The sequence below is a fragment of the Mustelus asterias genome, chromosome 1 (genome assembly GCF_964213995.1).
Source record: "Mustelus asterias chromosome 1, sMusAst1.hap1.1, whole genome shotgun sequence".
Taxonomy (NCBI): domain Eukaryota; kingdom Metazoa; phylum Chordata; class Chondrichthyes; order Carcharhiniformes; family Triakidae; genus Mustelus; species Mustelus asterias.
In genome coordinates this window covers 99,913,831-99,930,864 of record NC_135801.1, presented here as the reverse complement: position 1 = coordinate 99,930,864, position 17,034 = coordinate 99,913,831, and the positions used below count along the sequence as shown (strand labels likewise).

General features: G+C 44.9%; 1 protein-coding gene across 1 annotated transcript in view; it reads right to left on the bottom strand.

The window, feature by feature from the left end:
- Positions 1-17,034, bottom strand: part of pcdh7b (protocadherin 7b) — a 387,891-nt gene that overhangs the window by 34,170 nt on the left and 336,687 nt on the right.

Genomic DNA, 17,034 nt, shown 5'->3' with positions numbered 1-17,034 from the left:
TAAACCATGTTTAAATGTTTCTTTGATTGTCCTTGGATCTTCCCGCCACACTTGCCATCCTCTCTCGCCGCACCAGTGTGGCGCGCCGCACCCTTTGGGAACCACTGGATTAGGTGCTACATACACCCAGTGAATGATTGCACATTTGCATAATAAAAACGCCATTCATTACGCAAATAAATTTCTTCCTAACGTTTTCCTTCTAAATCTTTTGTTGCTGAGCATCTCCCTGTCTGAGATCTTAAATCACTGTCTGCAAAAGCACAATCCCATTCACAGAAAACTCAAAAGCAAGAACTGCCTACACTTAACATTGAGAACGCTGTGTCAGTTGCCACAACGTTGCATAACAGGCTGTCAAAGAGTGGGAGGCGAGGGTGGGTGGCAGGAGATAATTCCAACACACGACACGATGAAATATTACCAGTGTTGGTGAGAAATATCTTCCCTAATAAAGTAACTTGGCATTAATGGCAGGAAAAAAAGTAACAATTTACAGTGTAGACGTAAATAAGCTGGCAAGCAGGAATGATTTGCCTTTTATATAACTGGTATTAAGACAATGCCGCATATCTGGATTAATTAAACAATTTTGTTACATCATTCTCTATACGTAAATTTGAATGAACATTGTCATGATGATAGCTGGTGAAAACAGGTTGAAGCATATGCTGACAGTCACTGGCTATGATGGTGGCAAAGAAAGCACTGTGATGTGCTTTATAGCTGTTCAATGTGGGTGTTTCTGTGAGGCAGACTTTCCAGATGTTGCCTGACATGAGAGAAAAGGTGTATTATGAACGTGCAGTGCAAGATTGAAGGACCATTAAATGGTGACACCAAATGCCACATTTCAAAGGCATGTTTTTCATCAGATGAGACAGAAAGAGGGGGAAACAGTTCCCCAATTTGTGACCTGTTTGAGGAAGGCATGGTCAGATGGTTGCAATTATATTACGTGGATCTGAATAACCAGATAATGGATCAGGTCGTCCAAAATTGCGAGTCAGATAAGTTGAGGCGTAAGCTGCTGGAAAAGAGGACATGATTTAATTTTTTTTTGAAAATTGTAGCTGCATTGAAAGCAGCGGATGGACAATTTTGCAGCATGAAACTTGGGGCATGATCTTACCTGCCGTTTCACGCCATGCTGCTGCTACAGCAAAGTCAGCCAGCCAAATCTCCGTTCACTGTGGCGGGATGGGAACATCCCGCCGGCGTGAACGGTGGTAAGATTCCGGCCTTGGTCTCACTTCTGCCAATGGCACAACCAAGGCTGAGGTTAACTGAGTGGTACAATAGAATTCAGGTATGTGTAAATGTGAACAGCAAAATTCTGAGAGTATTTCAGGTGTGTCCATTTGGGAAACTTTGCAAAAGATGCCTGCTGTCCTGCCAAGGGAAAAATATGGAGAAAATGTGGGGACAAAGCCATTTTGCCAAATAGTACAAAACCAAAGGTGAAGCCTGGCAAACCACGTAAAGGAAAGAGATGAAAGTAGCACAATCTGAAGAAGAAACAGAAAGTGCGGACACGAATAGCAATCATGAATACATGTTTTATGTCATGGAAATAAACACAAGAAAGTTCCAGTGATTGTTGGTGGTGTTGAAGTGAGCATTATTGCAGATTCAGGCACTGACCAAACACTGTGGAAGGAACTGAAGACAAAGCAAATCAAAATCTCCATCTGAAAAATATGTCAAAAAGCCCTATCATTACACATCAAAAACCCCACTTCAAATTGTCAGAAGCTTCATTGCGGATGTAAGAGCTGGGGATTGTGATGTAGACACAGAATTTACAACATTGAAGAGGATGGTAAGCCTCTTCCCAGTAAAGAAATGGCCCAAACCTTGAGGGTTCAACACACTGGATTGAAAGTGAATTCTGTGAACTCCATTGTGAAAGTGAGAGGAGTTTGGGGCAGTGTTTCAAGGGAAGTTGCACAATCACAGTGAGATTAACTATTGATGAGAACGTGAAACCTGTAACTCAGTCTATTTGCATAACACCTTTTGATCTGACAGTGAAAGTCGAGGCAAAGATCAAGAAATTGATTGGCCAAGACATCACACCATGGGTGAACCCTGATATGGTTGTGCCTAAACCAAATTGTGACAACAGACTCTGTGTTGATATGAATGAAAGTGGCACTGAGAGAACATCATCCAATTTCCACTGTGGACAAAGTCTTTGAAAAGTTGTCAACAAGTAAGATATTTTCCAAATTAGAATTAAAATGGCGATACCTGATTCAAGGAAGGAGACAACTTTTCTCATTCATTGTAGACTTTACCGATACACAAGACTGGCATGTGGCGGCAATGTGGCACCAGAGGATTACCCACCCAAAATCCATAAGCTGACACCAGGGATCCAAAGAACAGCCAATATCTCAGATGATATCGTTATTCATATAGCCAATAGAGAGGAACATATCACGATGCTGAAATCAGTATTGACTAGATTACAGTCAGCATGGTTTACGTTAAATGTAGACAACTGCTCGCTTAGGTGTGACAGAGCTAATGTTAATGGTGCAGAAACTCACAATTGGTGGAATCAATCCAACCAAAGACAAGGGAGGAGCAAAAGCAGAGGCACATGAACTAGAAAATGCCAGCAAAGTGAGAAGTTTTCTGGGACTTGAGAACTATTGTGAGAGATACATCCCAAACTTCGCAACCCTGACCGATCGATTGAGGAACTTGACCAGAAAGAATGGTTCAGATTTGATGCAAGGAAACTGATGTTCAAGCAAGAATTGGCAAAGCAGCATCAGTCTTCCATTAACTCCACACGGGCGAGGTATACAACACCATCAACTCAAAAGCTATGACTCTATTTGTCCATTGTACCACCAACTGCAATCTATGCCAGCGAGACATGGAAGAGAAGAACAAAGGCGTCCTATAAATTGGATGTCTCACCAGTGCTGCCTACATAAGATCCCGGGCATTATATGGATAGACAGCATAAAAATGAAGAAATACTTCAGACAGAGAGCACCGTGATAGGGAGACAACTGAAAGTGAAATACCGAACAAAAGACTAATTATGTGGGAGTGTGATGCACTGAACTTATCTGACACTCATAATTGAAGAAATTAATTTACTCAGTGAGTTAGGGGAATAATGATTTGTTAAGTTTGTTTGCAAAATTTCTATAGTATATTTAGTAAGGGATGGAGTCTAAGCGAGATATACCAAGCAGAAAAAAACATGGACGTATTTTGGTCCAATAAGGGAGGAATGTCACAATAATAGCTGATTGTATGGGTGGACTTCAGTATTAGATACTATTAGTATTACACAGTCTATAAGACTGATAAGAGACTGTGACATACACGCTGTACTAAATATGGGGTCAACTGACCAAGGGAGGGGAGATTAGAATGCAGATCTTAGGGAATTAGCCAGCATGGCAGGTTAAATGATGTTGTTTTCTTCTTGAAGTTAAATGTGTGATTTTGAGAGTTGTTCTTTTAGCCTGAGATATGACAGACAAAATTAAGACGGTTATGAAATTAGTTGTTATCACATGCAAACACTTAATTCTCTCTGAATGTAGCTGTCTACTTCTAGAAGAAGAGGCACATTACCATCCAGTTAACATACTGACACAATGGCTGTGATTCTCCCATCCAGCTGCGCTAATGTTTTAGCGCAGTGGGCCGGGAGATTTGCACGGGGGAGATGCGCAGGATTCGTGCGAGAGTTTGTGCCCTGCTGATAACTTAAATATCATTTAAAGGCTATAAGCGGGCATGGGACGGAATTCCCTGGGCCCGCTAGCCTCTCCCACCCCGCTCGTATTTTACTCCAGCGGGGTTTACAGTATCTCACCACTTTTGGGGAGCTGGCGGCCCGAACCCGCTGGAGTGAAGGGGGGCATTCGGGGCCTCCCAAGGGGTCGGGTGGTGGGGGGGTGATGCCCCCTGGGCAGGGACATCCTGGTAGTGCTAGCCTTGCCCCTGCACTGCCCAAGGGGCAAAGTATAAATGCCCAGGGATACCTTGGCACTGCCCATCAGGCATGGGGCCGTGCCAAGGGGGTGAGACCTTTGCGGGTGGGGCCTAGGGGTAGGGTCAGATGGGGGCAAGGCTTAGGGGGCGATTGGTGGGGGTGGGGGGATCTCGCTGCTACTCTTCCATTGGTATTGATCAAATAAGTAGAAAGGTCAACGATCCGGGTGGGATGGGGGGTATGAGGGTGAGCCGAGGGGGGGGGGGGGGGGCTCTACCTGCTGGGGTAGGGAGGGGATGGTTTGGAGATCATTGCCTTCTGGGACAGGCATCGGGATTGGCTTGGAAATGGTCAGGGGGCCCGCAATCAGGAGGCTGACAGTGTGGGGCCACTGCCCATGTGCTGAGGCCCGCTGGTTTCAACCTCTCCAGTGGGAATAGGCCCCGCCCCCTGAAATCTAATGATATTCATGTTGGTGGCTTCTGCAGTACACAGAGTGTGGGAGATTCTAGTCTGAATTCCCACTGAAAAAAAACAGCGTAAATTACTCCAGTTTTCCCGCAAATTCAACACTTAGAATTTTTTGGTGAGAATTCCTGCCATTGTCCATATTACCACCCTTCTAACACATTAACCACATGCTGCCTCACTGCCTATTAACACCCAGCTGGCATACAGGCCACATTATGAATTTTCGGTTGGCACATGGGATGAGGAGGTGGGGAGGGTGAAACTGGTCTTGGGTGGCAGCACAAAACAGGCATTTGCAAAATCAGTAACATGTTTACACCCACTCAATCTTCCTTTCTTTTGATTTCAACACCCACTTTCACACTCATGACATTTTGGACTGGTGTTGAACTGGACTTGTTCTAATATTGGAAATTCATAGAATCATAGAAACCCTACAGTGCAGAAAGAGGCCATTTGGCCCATCGAGTCTGCACCGACCACAATCCCACCCAGGCCCTACCCCCATATCCCTACATATTTACCCGCTAATCCCTCCAACCTACGCATCTCAGGGCACTAAGGGGCAATTTTAGCATGGCCAATCAACCTAACCCACACATCTTTGGACTGTGGGAGGAAACCGGAGCACCCGGAGGAAACCCACGCAGACACGAGGAGAATGTGCAAACACCACACAGACAGTGACCCAAGCTGGGAATCGAACCCAGGTCTCTGGCGCTGTGAAGCAGCAGTGCTAACCACTGTGCTACTGTGCCACCCTTCTTTAAAAAAACAAAGCGATCAAATATTAAACGTGAACCCTATTAGCTGTCACACTGTGGAGGATGCTCAGCATTGCAGGCTCCACTTAGAGACAATTTATGCATATGTATATAAGATTTGTGATTCTTGGAGCAAGTGCAATAACAAATGAATGTTAACGTATTATTCTTAACCTGCATTATCCAACAACATCTTATGTTTCAGGAAACAATGAATCCCTGTTCCTTCCCCAACTGAATAATTTATTGATACTATCATTTTCATCTTATCATATAACACTGCTTCACATGAAACTTGAATCTTGAACCTTTCCAGCACTCCTGCCTGAGCACTTAGAGATTATAACCCTATATTTTTGTTGGCTTTTTCATGTTCGGTACCATTAACCAGCTTTTATAATCAGTTGCTGACAAAGCACAAAGGCTGTCAAAAATCACTGCAATAGATTCTTCTTGACTGTGACAATGAAAGTGGCTTCAAGTATTTCCGCTTTGCTGAACAGTGAATAATCTCAACACGCACTTCTATTCCAGTAACATCCATGATTATTTCACTGTTTGGTCATCAGAAAACATTACAAGGGAAAAATAAAGTACAATAATTACGTTGTTACTTTAAAATGAAATTTATAAGCACCTAATGTTTTACTGGACATTTCAATTATTTTAAATGGAAAGTGATTAACAACAATTTGATTTTTCAGTGCCTTTAATGTAAAAGAAAATGTCAAACTGCTTCACAGATGTGTAAGAAAAATGGTTACGCCAATGCTTGGGTGAATAAATTAGTTTTAAGGAGAATCTTAAAGAAAAAACAAGCTGGAGAGGTGGGCACTGGGGAAAATGCCAAAACATAGAGTCTAGACAGCTAAAAACATGGCCAGTAATCATTTGGCAAGGTTTATGGGGATCAATGGGATCCAAGAAATGAAAACACATGGAGGAATTGTAGACATTGTCGCCTCTAAGCTGCACATCTGTGCAGCAATCCAAAATTTCACACACAAGCTGAGTACATGTTCAGCCTCTTTTTGTTGCCATGTGTACATGCAAAAAAAAATAAAGAGCTCTTGGGCTTAAATGAACAGGTTGTGAGGGAAGGCTGATTGAATGGCTGATTGAGGTAGGTATCGGAAGAGCTGTGGCCATCGAGAAATTGATAAGCAAGGACAAGAATTTAAAATTTTCGGTGTTGGGAGACAGTCAATTAGCATAGCTGTGATTAGAGAACAAAATTAAATGTAGGGCAGAACATGGCCAAGAATTTTGAATGAGTTGAATCTTACAGAGATTGCTACACAGGATCTTGGGTTCAATGGGATCATGAGGTCGTGGACAATCTGTTTCAGTCAGAGATGTTAGGGGAATGGAGTCAATTTTCAGGGAAGTAGCTGAAGACAGGGGTTTTGATCTTTGCAATATTTATCTGGAGATAAATGTACATGTGGAATCTGACACAATAGCTTTCCCTGATGTTACCAAGACAAGGTGACAAGAAAGTGAAAAGGCCAAGGAGATTGGGGAATTCTGGAGATGATGATGTGGGGATTGCAACTGGACAAGTAAGAAACTGCTGAGGGCTGTCCAATGGCAAAGGACTGTGATGGAGAGGTGGTAGAAAAGAATGGCATGGTCAGTTGGTCAAAGTTAATAGAGAATTTGAGGAAGACAAGGAAGAGTAATGCACCAAGGTCAAATTCAGCATTGGGTGGGAATTTTATGTGGAGGCGGTGGCTCTAATTCCTTGGCTTAAAAGTCAAGGCCTTCCGCCTTGGAAGATCTGAGCTCATTTTACAAGTGTCAGCTTGTTCATTGGCAAGGAGTGAGGGAATGTGTGAAATTCCAACCATCATTTGTGATTTTAGTTAAGGTATTTTTAAAATGGAAGAAACTTGATTGATGAAAAAATGCACTGGATGTATTAAAAGTAACCAAGACAAGCAACATTTTCATGAAAAATATGCATGCCAATCTGCTAAAAAACAAATACAAGATATGGGGCAGAATTTTACATTTCCCAGCAGGTAAATCTGTAGGCATTCTTTGAATTGCTTTCCCACCAGGCCTCCACGCACCCCAACCTCTCTGCAATTTTATGGTGGATTGGGCAAGGCCTAGGCAGGCCTGCCTGCCCTTTCTACAATTGGTGGCCTTAAGTGGCCAATTAATAACCACTTCAAGGCTATTTCTTGCCCAGCCTCAATTTTCAGGCTGGAGGGAGGAGTTCAGAGGCAGGGGAAAGCCTGAGAAGTGACTCAGTTCAGGCCATGGCTGGGTCAGGAGGTGCTGGCACCTTCATTAACAATCTTCCTCCAACATTGTGATGGGCATCGCTGTGTGCCTCTCCACAAATATCCCCACCCTCTTCGGTCCAGCAATCCCTCCACTCCCCAGGCTTCAGCCTCCCCTCCATGCCCCTGAGTGTCCCACACTTAGCCGGTCCTGGGCTCCTGGTATTCAGATTCTGGGGACTGATTGGAGACCCACTCTTGCTCACTGCAGTTTCTGGCACTGCTGCGACTAGAGAGTTGCCAGCCAAACTAATTGGCCGGCAGCTCTCTGAGGCAGGACTTCCTCCAGACTAAGAGGCGGAAGTTCCATCTCCGGTCAATTAATGCTTGTTGAACATTTAATGGCTGCAGGGTAGCCAGTATTGGTGGCAATACATTCGCAGGCAGAAAGGGAAATTTCACCATGTTAAAATCCTGGCCGTAAAGATATTGGCCAGGATTCTCCCAAAAAATTCTAAGTCCCAATTCGCGTGAAAACGGGAGTAACTCCCACTGGTTTTTATAAAGCAGGATTTTCACATTGAATCTCCCACACTCTGAGCACTGCAGAGTACCCTTGAGGGATTCCCTCTGAAAATCAGGGGGCAGGGGCCTATTCCTGCCTGAGAGGCTGGCAGCATAGTGCTGAGGGGGCCACTGCGCATGCACTGATCTGTCAGCGCTGAGGTCGGCGCATGCGCAGTGGCCCCACACTGCCATCCTCCTGATCGCTGGCCAGTCCCACGACCTCTCCATTGCTGGCCTTCCCGAGGCCCCACCGCACCATGATCGCTGGCCACCTGGACTTCTCCAGGCCAACCACCGCCGCCCCCCCCCTCCCCACCCCACCCCTTTGGCACTGCCCAGTGCCCAGTGGACTTCAGTTCCAGGCCCGCTAATCGTATTTAAATGAGGATTATAATATTGAAATCATCTCCATGCCGATTTCTGGCATGGAGCTGATGACGCTACAAATCTTTGCCTGGGAGACGAGCGGAGGCCCAGGCTCCCAGTGGGAAGCCCGCGAAATGGCCTCCGCTGAAGTCTCCCGGCCCATTGCTCAGCGGGCTGGGAGAATCACCCCCATTAATTGTCCTGAAATACATATTGTGTCAGTTGCCTTTGTGATCAAAATGGCTTCCAGTCAAAAAATGTTGCAGAAACACATTTCATCCACAATCTTAATAAAAGATAATCCCCAACATTATTAATGTATTAGTTAATTACAACACCTAGTTTACCTACACAACAATTACTACACTTTAAAATAAAGTAACTCATTGTGTTGTACTACAGATCCAGGTATGATCAAACCACCATGAAGGATAACCCTGAAGCAACAGTGCTCAAATGTTTGCTATTGAAACTTCAAGTCAGACTTTGAATTGGTCATGTCACATTATTTACGATAGTTGAATAAGGTTCACAATAGGGTAATAAAGTTAGTTTTGATTTTGCTGTTTTTTAAAAAACTGCAATGTCAGGTTTGTTTCAGACTTCAAGCCTGGTTGAAACAGGAATATTGGATTTCCCTTTTACTGAGAGTGCTCTAAGGACCAAAAGTAGATTGTTCAATTTCTCTTGGGTTGCTTGTGGTCAAATTCATGTCAGGGTACTCCGATATCCCATTGTATCGTCATTGAAAACTTCAGAACTGCGATGGTTACTCTGGGATTTCTGTTTGTTTTTCACAAGTTATGGAAAGAAATCAGGGGAACACCCATGAAAATTCCAGCTGTTTGGCTGCAAGATGGAACTAAAAATAGCTTGGGGTAAATCTTTTGTGTTTAGCGCACTTACGGCAGATATATCTGCAACGGCAGAGCCTACTGGAAATTCAAGTCCAGGCCCAAACTGCTGAAACATATTGTGCAAAGCTCGGTATCATTAGCACTGAACAGAAATATATACTCACTGGGGTGTAATAAAATGACATATTCATTTGTGGTCTGCAGTTCCACACTAACGGTGGAAAACACATCAATTACTCTGACTGATATATTAAGATTTCAAATAGATCACTAGTTAAAGAGGTTTTTCTCGTACATTTTATCTGTCAAATAAGGTCATTCTTTACTTTATAAAAGACAAGCTATAATAAAAACTATACTATGAATGCTAAGCATTTGAAAGATCCTAAATTGACCTTTATGTGCAATTTGAACTAAAACTCAAGGCAATGCACCAACATATGTGCTGGACCACAAAAAAACAATTCCTGTGGAAGGTGTCCATTAGTATGGAAGAGTTGGTTAAGCTGTAGTCCCCATGGTCCAAGAGACAGTCAATGTTCACTGCCTCTGAATGAGTGATGAAAAAGACATTAAGAGCATCCACTGGAGATTGCCTGCTGTCCATGAATCCATAACCCAGGAAGAGTCTGTACTTTCAGAAGAATAACCAGAATGTTAAAAAAAAATTCATATTACAGATGTTGCTCAATATTTTACTACCTTGGAGCTGAATATCTGACGATATATAACAGGCTGCCAAAGTGATACCACCTGCAGTTCTCTACCACCCAAGATAAACTTCTCTGATTCTATTATCATAATGGGACTGGAAATCCATGGCCTTCCTGATGCAATTCCACTATAACCCACCCAGCTGAGTATACCAGAAAATTTAAAAATTAGATTGGGATGCAATACATTACCAATTATTCCAGGGAGTTCAATCCCTCAGTAGCTGGATGGAACATTGGTGGTGGACGTGGATCCCACAGCAGTAACCATTTTACAAATGTATTACCCTTATTAATGGGTGTCAATTGGGGCACTTTGGTTTTCTCCCCTCCTTCAGACCAGGTAGTAATGAGCCAACTTTCTGGGCATCAGGAGCAGGTAAGCATCATAATTGCATACACAATGATGCGAGGCCTTTTGATAATGATCTGCAGGTGAAACTGCCTTCCCCTCATTCTATAAGCTCAATTCCACTCAGTGATGGATGTTCCCCCAGCTGTGTCCCAGCTGTAAGCTGAAATGGTGGTCATCACAGATTTTTGTTGTCAGGAAGAGTACGGATAGAATTTTAACTGCAGGTTCTAGTATGTAGGTTCAGCTGCACACGGTGTTAAACTCCTAAAAAATGGCATCGGGATGGGAACTCAACTTGATTCTGCCCACTTCCAGATTTAACCCAAGCGGGTTTGCAGGTGAGTGGGGAAGCTGCTTGCAGCTATCGCTTTTGCCATTTCAATGTTCAAATCTCCAATTAACTGAGGACTTAATCCAGCATTCTGGTGATAACAGCTAGTGCACGAGTTTCCCCGAACTGTGTGGAACTTGCTAGTGCTAACCAGGTGAGAACACAGTGGGGACTGCTTGATCAGTAAAACTGACAGACTGGGAGGGCTTCAATGAGTGAATCTGAATAGGTGCGGCCCTTCCCCAGCGAGAGGCTGGTACTCACAGCACCTCTTCTGAGTATGTGCTCTTACTCCCCGTCAGGTGATTGCCAACTCCTTAGAAGCCAGGTCACCTGCCTTGGACTTCACTCAGCTTGATCCGCACTTCCCTGTTCTCAGTCGTCCCTGCAGCATGGCAGCAGCTTATGCAACTCTACTGTAGATGTCTGATGAGGAACATGCCACATGCTCATGCTCCAGGAGAGAGGGGATTTGGCTTGATAGAGTTGGGAACCACAACACAGTGTTTACTGGGAGAGGATAGGCTTTCTCGACATGTGCTTCAGGGGGAACAGATGGATAGTGTTGAGCGGGGAATATGTAGCGGGTGGTGAGGCACTCAGAGCCAGCTCAGAGACAGCTCAACCTTAGCCCAGCCTCCTGGGTAGACATAGCACCTGACAACACCTGAACTGAAAGGAGGTTGCATGTGATTAAAGGTTTCACTTCTATTTTGAGTATTATTAATATTCAGGAGGCTCAGACTTTCAGGGCTTGCAACGCCACTGGTTGACAGTGTGGTTCTCACCAGTGGGTGCCTCTGATTCTCTCTCTCCTTGGAGTTCTGTATTTTCAACTCCTGCAGAGGGGAGAAAGCTGATGGTTGTGATTTTGAGAAATGAATTGTGTGGAAAAGAGGGAAGGACAGCATTTGCGACACTGATTATGAAAAATGCATATGTGAGTTAACATGGAGATGAGGATGGGAGAGAGTATTGTTTGTTCAGATGGAAATGTGAGTTGTCTGTCGATAGAGGGATGAGTAAGCTGCAAGGTCTGTTGCTTTGAAGAGTGTTGTGCAGGAGAAGGCTTGCAAAGTCAAGAGTGTGGGACTTGGCACCGGGGAGTTTTATGTCACTCACCTTTCCTACTCTCATGAAGGCCTTGAACCTCTCGGGTTATTGTCTTCAGGTTTGAGGAACCTTAGTCCTGCTGCTGACTTTCATCACCACTTCCATTTATGCCTGCTTGGTTTGAGAGGCTGTCGCTGTCCTTCCTTGGTAAACACCACTTCATTTCTGACCCTCAGCCCACACAACAGTCTTCCCAGGTTTCCTTCCCATTCCTGTGGTTACTAAAGAATCTGGTATTAATGTACAGTTCAGTCATTCTGACCCCATGTGGGGGTCCCTTTAAGCAGAAATCCCCCCGCTATGACAGATTCAGCTCGTCAATCCATCCGCCCTCTCAGGTTGGTGGGAAACTGAGAAATGGAATGTTAACGCTGTTTTCAGTTACAGAGCCATGGTGATGCGCGACAATAAGCACGTGGAACCAAGGCTTCGGTATTGAAGGCTTTAATAGAGTAACAATGGAACTACTAACACGAATACACCAGTTCAGACTGAAGGGGTCCTGCCGGAGCAGGGGGTCTTATACCTCGCCACCGGAGGCGGGACCCCACTGGAATGTGCCAAGATAACTCTTATAACAGGTAAACACCCTAACCCAACAACATTGTACAACCCCCACAGTAACAACACCCTAGCCCAACAGTAACATAGTAACAACCCCCAGTGGTGAACCAACGATGGTTCACCACACATGGCAAAGCTCGCTTTGATTACAAACGGGTCCCCTGCCCGCGAGCAGCCTGCCTACTGGGTGTGGGTTGGTTACGCTAAAATTCAGCCCTCTGTTTCACAGCATTAGCGGAGCCCTTTTAAGTCGTGCATTAAAAATAAAAAGTGCAATTGTTTGCCGCAGAAAATGCTAACAGACATCCAGCTGATTCAAACTCCTGTTCGCTGGCGTGAATGTAATGTGTTCTGATGCTTTCTTTCACCTTCCTCAGATATTCCTGTGATTGAATAGTGCAAGGCAATGTAGAACTGACAGTGCTGCTGATTCAGCACATCTACACACCAGTGAAGCAGAAAGGGAAACGACACTCTGACAAAAAAGTCAAATGAGCACAAATAGCTAGCCGAATGTGAATCAGTGGTGAGAAGACACCATTGGGTTTCTATTCTCAGCCGCATGTGGTTATTCCACAGTCCGCATCAAGTCAAGATATTCTATTTATTATCATGCTGTTCAGGTTGATTATTAGCAATCATCAAATGGGAAAGGAGAAAATGTTAGCGCTATATGAAGGGGCAGGTTAAACCTGTAATATTTAATATTCAAGCGCATTATGGAATTCTACATGTTCAGGTCTAAAACTGCAACAAAAGCTCACAGGATGCATTCAAGAATACAATTGCAGTTACAGAATGTTCTGTTCTCCCACTTTTAGGGCAAAACAAATAAACTAACTCAAATGAACTCAGCGACAAAGGAAAAGGGGATATTATTCTAAAGCTGCTGTACAAATTTTCCTTAAAATGTATTGAAAATCAGACCTACATATCCAAATAAGAAATGTTATACATTAAAACAGTGACTACGGGCCCGATTTTACCATTGCATCGCACCCGAAAACGGGCACGAAAACGTGGTAAAGTCGGGTGTGAGGCCATTAACGCGATCCGTGCCCGTGTCCGCGTAGATGGCCACTTTACCGAGACCCGGGAATGGCCGCGATCCGATTCGCGCCCAAAATGGGCGCAACGGTGATTTAAATGCATTTGCACGCATTTAAATTGAATTAATGAACTGCCCGTCCAACTTTATCAGCATTTCCCCCTTTACCACCACGTTTGCCGATCCGGAATCGCGCTAAAATGGACATGCTGAATAAAAGTCTGAATCGGGCGCTCCAGCTGCTGAAGAGGTGAGTTCACTTTCAACAGCTCTCTGACTCAGATCAGTGGTGGAGGGCGGGGGGAGGAAGGCAGGTCAGGTCATTCTCTGTTGAGGGGGTGGGGAGGGAGGAGGAGGTAGGTCACATGTATCTCTGGGGGGGGGGGGGGGGTAGGGGACGGGGGGGGGGGGGGGGGGGGGGGTAGGGGACGGGGGGGGGGGGGGGGGCCAGATCATTCTCAGGTGAGGGAGAGTGAGGCCACATCATTCACTGGTGAGGGGGGGGGGGGGGGGGCGGGGAGTGAGGCCAGATCATTCTCGGGGGAGGGGTGAGGGGGGGGGGGGAGGCCAGATCATTCTCTGGTAATGGGGGGCGGCGGCGGAAGGATTGAGGCCAGATCATTCTCTGGGTGGGGGAGGAGGGAAGTGAGGCCTGGTCATTCTCTTGTGGGGAGGGGAGTGGGGAGAGGGGATTGAGGCCAGATCATTCTCTGGGGGGGAGGAGGGAGGCGGGTAAGATGGATCTCTGGCAGGGGGGGGCTCCGCTGCCACGCTGTGGGCGATCGGTGGGGGGAAGGGGGCAGGGGGTCGCGATCGGTCAGGGTAGCAGGGGGTGGGTGGGTGGATAAGCAGGACAGTGATGTCTGTGGGGGCCATCGCTCCCACTTTTCGCTCCTGGGCCGCTTTCTCCACTTTCTGCGGCCTGGGAGCGATCTGACACGGGCGCGCTTTTTCAATTTTTTTTCTAACTGCGCATGGGCAGTTCAAAGCTCCGATCATTTCGGGCGCGATATGCCCCGCCCACAGCGCGATTCAGACTCGCAATTTTTTTTTCACATTAAGTGCTAATGGGGGCACCCGAAAGCAGATTTCCAAGTCAGATCTGAATTGCGCCCAGATTCAGCACTTAGAATGAAAATGGTAAAATCAGGCCCTACATGTCAAAAAGTACTTGATTGGATGTAAAGCACTTTGGGATAACTTATTTTGCAAAGTGAGAAAGTAGTTTTAAAATCAGGATCTTAAACTAAATCACACAATTCTTTCCTTCTAGCCTACATTAAATATATACACACAAATCCAAACCGGTCTAATTAATGCCCCACCAATCTACTCTTGACCATCAGCAAAGTAATACCAAGTATGGTAGACATGCTATTAAGCAGCACTTGCTCAGCAATTACCTGCTCACTGATGCTCAGTTTGGGTTCTGCCTGGGCCTCTCAGCTCCTGACCTCATTATAACCTTGGTCTAAACATGGACAAAAAAGCTGAACTAGAGATGAGAGTGACTGCCCTTGATATCAAGGCATCAAGTGTAGAAAAACTTAAATGAATGGTAATTAGGGGAAACCCCCTACTGGTTGGAGTGATACCTGATGCAAAGGAAGATGGCTGCGGTGGTGGAGCTCAATCATCTCAGCCCCGCAACATCACAGCAGGAGTTCTTCACAGTGGTGTCCTAAACACAATCGTCTTCAGCTGTTTCACCAATGACTAACTCACTATCATAAGCTCAGAAACAGGGATATTCGTGAATAATTGCACAATGTCCAGCACCATTCATGATTCCTCAGACACTGAAGCAGTCCATGTCCAAATGCAGCAAGACCCGGACAATATTCAGGCTTGGGCTGATAAGCAGCAAGTAACACGCCTAAGTGCAAGACAATGATCATCTCCAAAAAGAGAGAATCTAAATATCTCACCCTGACCCCACCATTGCTAAATCCCCCACTATCCACATTCTGGGGTTACCATTAACCAGGAACTGAACTGGACCCACTATACACATATTGTGGCTAGGAGAGCAGGTCAGAGGCTGGAAATTCTGCAGAGAGTAACTCAACTCCTGCCTCCCCAAAACCTGTCCACCATCTGCAAGACACAAGTCAGGAGTGTGATGGAATACTCTTCCAAGCAGGCGGTGCAAATATAGAACTCACTGTTGAAAAAGTGGTAGAGGTGGGAACCCTCACAACATTTAAGAAACAATTAGATAAGCACTTGAAATGCTATCGCATACAAGGCTACGGACCAGGTGCTGGAAAATGGGATTGGACAGGTGCTTGAAGGCCAAAGGGCCTCTTTTTGTACGGTAAAACTCCATGGCTCTAAATGGACAGTAGTGGTTCAAGGCCAACTTCTCAATGGCAGTTAGGATGGTTAATAAACGCTGGCCTGGCCAGTAACACCCACATCCCATGAACAAATAAAAAAAACACCAGAGTTAAATGTGGATACTATAATATAAAGGAGTAATTTTACCTGTTGAAAAGCCACGAGTTAGTGCTCAGGGGTGGTACAGATCCCAAAGCCAAAGGGTTCCATAACAATATGTGCTGATCACACACAACTTAATAAAGCTGTGAAAAGCAAAATCCATCCAATGGTATTAGTGGAGGAGAGTTTAACAAAGTTATGCAACAGAACAATATTCTCCAAATTAGACACTAACAGCAGATTCTGGCAACAACGACTAGAAGAGGAGTCCTAGCTTCTCATAGCTTTCGTAACACTGGTTTGAAGTTTTTGTTTTACTACTTTACCCTTTGGAAAAACATCAGCATCAGGGATCTTTCAAAGAACAATGTCAAATCTTTCAGAGGGATCTAACCACTGTGGTCCCATGTCCCAGTTAACAGAGGTGGACCTTAAAACCTGCTGGCTACAGCACCCGCCTAACTCCGTTCTAGCCTTGGCCTGCAACGGGAAGTGGCGGCCACAACCTCAGCTCTTCCCTGACTCTGGAAAACCAAAGTTCCACGTGAATGGACTGACATTCAGAAGTCAGGAAAGCAACGTTATCAAATGGCCCAGCTCAAATTTTCTGGCTCCAAGGAGACAATCCTGCTCAATCACTGTTTTCCCAAGATATAGCGGGAAGAAAATAAGGCTTAGCCAAGAGTAGATGTCAGGCAAACAATATGAGAGGACAGACATATTAGAGAGGTGATTAATATAGTTGAGAGATAGAGCTGGGTGTTATCAGTGCCTATGTAAACAAGACAAGGGATGCTCTTAGTACAATTGGAAAGCTGGTCAGAGGGAAGCGAAGGATTTATGGACCACTTAGTCTAATATCAGTCAGGAAATTGCTAGTTTTTATAATTAAGGCTGGGGTGACTCAACACCTTGAAAATTTTCAGCTCACCAAAGAATGCCAAGAGGGATTTGCAAAAGATAAGCCATGACTGATGAATTTGATCGAACCTTTTGAGAGGCGACTAAAGAAGTGGACAGGGGGATGGCTACGCATGTTATTTTTATTGGAATTTCTTAAGGTTTTTGATAAAGCGCCACATAAAACACTGTTAGTTAAGATAGAAAATGGAACTGAAGACAAATTATTAATCTGGCTAAGAAACAGGATAAGCAGAAATAGTCAAACCTAGCATAAAGGAAGATGGTTGTGGTTGTTGGAGGTCAATCACCTCAGTTTCATGTCAAGCCTCCAGTGGGTTT